Below are 5093 nucleotides of genomic sequence, written 5' to 3'. Positions count from 1 at the left end.
TATATATATATATATATATATATATATATGTGTGTGTGTGTATATATATGATTTTCACCAATGGACAGAACAAGTCTGTTGAGGCGTAGTCTTGCTAGAACTTTTTCTGCAGTGGAAAGCAGGGTGATCCCCTGGTAGTTTGAGCAGTCTGACTTTTCCCCCTTTGTTTTTGTATAGTGTAATGATGACAGCATTGCAGAGATCTTGTGGCAGCTTGCCCTGTTCCCAGCATGCAACATGGAACTCATGGAGTTTAGCATGTATGTCAGGACCCCCATGCTTCCATATCTCTGATGGTATGCTATTGACTCCTGCTGCCTTTCTGCTCTTTAGCCAGCCTATGGCAATTGTGGTCTCCTCTAATTCCACTCTGATTGGTTACTGCTGGATGTGGAGGATTGCCAACAGGAGCACAATAGATAAGGTTTTTGTTTTCAGGCAGCTCCAAGAAAAGTGCCGGGAAGAAAACAAATCACTATATGTAACATTTGTTGATCTCATAAAAGCATTCGACACTGTGAGCAGGAAAGGTCTGTGGCAGATCCTAAACTGACTTGGCTGTCTCCCGAAATTCCTAAGCATGATCATCCAGCTTCACAAAGACCAGCAAGGACAAGTCCGCCTGAATAACGACATATTAGAGCCATTCCCCATCAACAACGGGGAGAAGCAGGGTTGTGTCCTAGTACCAACTCTCTTTAGCATCTTCAGCATGATGCTCAAGCAGGCCACTACGGACCTCAATGCTGAAGACGATGTCTACATCGGGTACCGTCTGGACGGCAGTCTTTTCAACCTCCAGCGAACAATAGACCATACTGAGCTCTTTTCTAACTTGCTGCTGAAAACCTTTCCCATGGCTATAACTTTTGACAGTTTACAAAACTGATTTATCATAAGCGCAGGCATGGCTGTGTGGTTAGGAAGTTTGTTTCTCAATCACATGGTCCTGAGTTCAGTTCCACTGTGCAACACCTTGTGGCCATAGTCCCTGGCTAATCAAAGACTTGTGAGTAGATTTGATACACAGAAACTGAAAGAAACCATTCTTGTGCATATGTGTGAGCGTGTGTGTGCCCGCGTGTGCATATCTGAGTGTGTGCATGTATGAGTGTGTGCATGCATGTGTGTCTTGACATAACATGATGGTTGAGAAAAATACTACCTTGCTTGGAAACAAGGGTTGGCAACAGGAAGGGCATCCAGTCATAGAAAATCTGCTTCAACAAATTCTTCTCTGACCCATGATGATTATGATTACTTCCATCTCTTCTTCCATAATAGCAATGGTGGGTTAGGTCTAATGGCAAATTTATTTAAATGGATGAAGTAAATGATTTTAAACCTTTCATTACCACATTTATTTTGAGATGCTTTGTGTTTTTTTTTCAATTAATTTTAAATATAACAAAGAATTTAGTAAAATAACATAGTTATCATTAAGCTAGTGTTAGGAACATAAATTGTGATTAAGGTTTGGTGGAAGATTTTAATTCAAAACAAATGAAAACAAGACATTTGTACTCAGAGCCAGATCCAGTTTCAGCCGGATTGGTATCAAAAGGATTAAACTAAATAACAGTAAATAAATTAAAAGCAAGTGTGCCTTTGGTAGATGTAAGGTTTTATCAGATGTCTTCTGCTGAGACAAACTATCATTAATTTGCCACGAGTCTAGCTTTATATCATTTTTATTACCTTCACAGAATAACATTAATTCTGTAATCCAGCACTAAAAATGGCAACCATTTTTAGGTAAACAGACAGAAAGAAGCTGTCTAATGTGCCCTGCCCAGTGGTAGAACATAGCTGCTAGAATCACATTGCTACTAATTATAACTGTAAACACTTCTGTCAATGAACAGGAATCACAGTGGGCGAGAATAAAATGTCTATAAAAATACAAGGAAAGTGATCCAAGACAGAATGTAAGAATATGGCGCTGTTGCGAACTTGAATGGGTTAAATCATATCTAAGAATGTCACAGCACAATATAAATTACATAAGAATGTTTAAATTACACAAGAATGTGTTTTACAAAACTGTTGGGTGTGATCTAAGTTTCAGAATTAGCCAAAAACTAAACGAAAGGTCACATACAACAACTGGAAGAAAGGAAACAAATATGGAGACTAGAAAAAGAGAGAGAAAGAAGACAAAGAGTATATAATAGCATCATGAGTGACCTTAACCCTATCCAGAGAAGATGATATGCCCAGTTTCTTCTCTGATTGAATACTTATCAACAAAGTTCTTTCTCCGAGCATTGCTTCCATCAATTGTATGAATCAGTACAGCCAAAAGAAAAGACTGACGAGATAGCGAACATGAGAGAATGTATGTTACAGGAGATATGGGGAAAGCATGAGTGTGCATGCGAGTGTGTGAGAGAGGGAGAGAGACATTGAGAGTGTATGAGAGAAGGGTTCCACTGACAGAGAGAGAGAGAGAAGGGGAGAGTGAGAGAAAAAGACAGAGACAAAGAGAGAAAGTGTGTGTGTGTAAGATAGCATAAGAGTAAGTCCTAGAGACAGAGGAAGGTTAGGAGGGGTGAGAGAAAGCAAATGTTAGAGTCAGAGAGAGGGGGAGGGAGAAACACACAATGAGAATATGTACATGTGTACAAGTGAACATGAACATGTGAATGTGTGGGTGAATAGCTTAGGTGTTTGTGTACATGAGAACGAATGTATGCACTGATGGGTGTGCATATTTCAGAATGTGTGAGAAAGAGAGAGAGAACATGTGAGAGGAGACAGAGAGTGAGAGAAAGATAATGTGTGAGCAGGTGATAAAAACAGTTACTATTTGATTATAATGAGAAATGAACAACTTACCATTTAAATACTGATCAAATACAGCAGATTCAGTTACCAATAGCATGGTTTGGGGTCCTCCATACAAAGGAACCTGACAAGAAGAACAGAAATATTCACCAGTTTAGTCAAATGAATTATTAAATACAAATCAAAATTGATAAGGTCATTACATTCTTGAAATATGGGACAGAAATTTTAAAGTTGTAGTTCCTTATCAAATGATACTTTTTTTTTGCGATTTATATGTTGAAACTAAACAACTGCATCATGGTAAAGCCATGATAACCATTTAAGATACACCTATACCATCAAGTTTGCTTCTGTCTGATTTCATAATAATATTAAATATTAGGCATGAAGCACCTGTACCAGTGGAGCGCTAAGAGCGCCGTTCAAGTGTGATCATTACCAGCGTCGCCTTCCTGTCACTTGTGCCGGTGGCACGTGAAAAGTCATTCGAGCGAGATCGTTGCCAGTGCCGTTGGACTGTGCAGGTGGCACGTAAAATAGACCATTTTGAGCGTGGCCGTTGCCAGTACCGCCTGACTGGCCTTCTACACTCTCAGAGTGGTTGGCATTAGGAAGGGCATCCAGCTGTAGAAACTCTGCCAAATCAGATTGGAGTCTGGTGTAACCATCGAGTTAACCAGTCAAATCGTCCAACCCATGCTAGCATGGAAAGCGGACATTAAACGATGATGATGATGATGATGATGATGATGAAAGTCATTTGTTGTACATCACTCAGCCATTAATACTCTTGTAACACTGACCACACATATAAACACATTATCATCATATCAACATCTACTTTTCCATGCTTGCATGGGTCAGACAGAATGTTAGGGCTGATTTTCGAATGCCTTGCCTTTTACCAATTCTCACACGTTTTCAAGCAAGGTAATATTTTCTCTTGGCTGAACATATTTTCATGGAAGACTGGAACGAGATTTGCCACAGGTCACAATGAATAGTCCTTCTTTTTATATATTTATTAATACTATTAAACAAAATCCCTTGCAGTATCTAGTAACATCTCTTTACATTATCAGTTAATCCTTTTGGCCCAGCTGGTACATATTTGTACCAGTCAAAAATTTTACAACTTATGTGATGCAGTATAGTACTGCTCCAGTTTTTCTAGAAAGTATGTAACGGCAGATATATAACAGCTCAAAAGGCTTGCATGCATACAAACCTACTGCCATTACGGACTTGAGAAAAAATTGCAGGTTGAAAGGGTTAATATCACATTTTTGTCTTTCAACTTTCCAGATTTGATAAAAACTTATACTAGTACATATTGAGGTCAATATATTGGATAGTCCCTTTCCTCAAAATTATTGTCTCTTAAATGAAAGTTATAACCAATATTGGGTTTCAAATTTTGGTATAAGGTCAACAAGTTTGGGAGTAAAATAATTACATCAACCCCAGTGCTTAACTGGTCCTTATTCTATCCACCCAGAAAGGATGGAATTTGAACTCAAAACATAAAGACAGAGAAAATGCTTAGCAGCATTTTGTTTGGCTTGGTAATGATTTTGCCAGCTTCCTACCTTAAAATATTAATATAACTATTATTATTATTAATTGTTCTGCAAAATGGTAGCAAATAAAGTTTCTCATTTTAGTAATATATTCTTGGTTGTTTATATTATTAGACTTAGTATATTTGATTCACAATATCAGTAGACATTTAGTATTACATAAACATCATAGCAAACTAATTGCCTGTTTTTAGCAGATGAGGTTGAATCATGCTGAATAGAGAAATTTTTCATAGTCATATCTTGGCTTCCATTGTCAACAAACTTCTCAATGCATGAACCTGTCGCTGAATTTTGTAAATAGAGTTAGCTTCATTTTCATTGGAAAGTAATTAGTGATATGGAGAACTGTTGCTCAAGATTTGAACTAGGTATTGTGAAGCCACTTGTAGTTGATATCGACTACATTATCAACCAGATTATATTCAAACTGTGTTGCAGCTTTCTCATTCATATCCCTCCATTCTCATTTGCATGTATTTTTTTCATGAAACTTGAAACTCTGTCCTTCAGCAATATCCTATTTCAATAGCTTTCTGTTGATATTCATCCAATAGAACCTTATCTTTCTATTTTAAATAGCTGTAAAAGCCCCTATTATAAAATAAGGGTCATTTCTGCTTTGAAGTAACTCTGCAACCCATAAGCTTTGTACCCTAACTGAAACTATTAATAATATAATCTAAAGCAATGCTGCACTTTTATGTATGTATGTATGTATGT

General features: G+C 37.4%; 1 protein-coding gene across 3 annotated transcripts in view; it reads right to left on the bottom strand.

Annotated features, from left to right (window-relative positions):
* Window positions 1-5093, bottom strand: part of LOC106883192 (E3 ubiquitin-protein ligase Su(dx)) — a 152256-nt gene that overhangs the window by 82410 nt on the left and 64753 nt on the right. For all 3 annotated transcript variants that reach the window (XM_052968641.1, XM_052968642.1, XM_052968643.1), the window contains exon 2: window positions 2839-2911. The gene's annotated coding sequence lies outside the window, so the exon portion shown is untranslated. The remainder of the gene's footprint in view (window positions 1-2838; window positions 2912-5093) is intronic.

The sequence above is a fragment of the Octopus bimaculoides genome, chromosome 6 (genome assembly GCF_001194135.2).
Source record: "Octopus bimaculoides isolate UCB-OBI-ISO-001 chromosome 6, ASM119413v2, whole genome shotgun sequence".
In the NCBI taxonomy this organism is placed as follows: Eukaryota; Metazoa; Mollusca; class Cephalopoda; order Octopoda; family Octopodidae; genus Octopus; species Octopus bimaculoides.
Note: the sequence above shows the minus strand (reverse complement) of the source record. Positions and strands in the feature narration are given on the sequence as shown.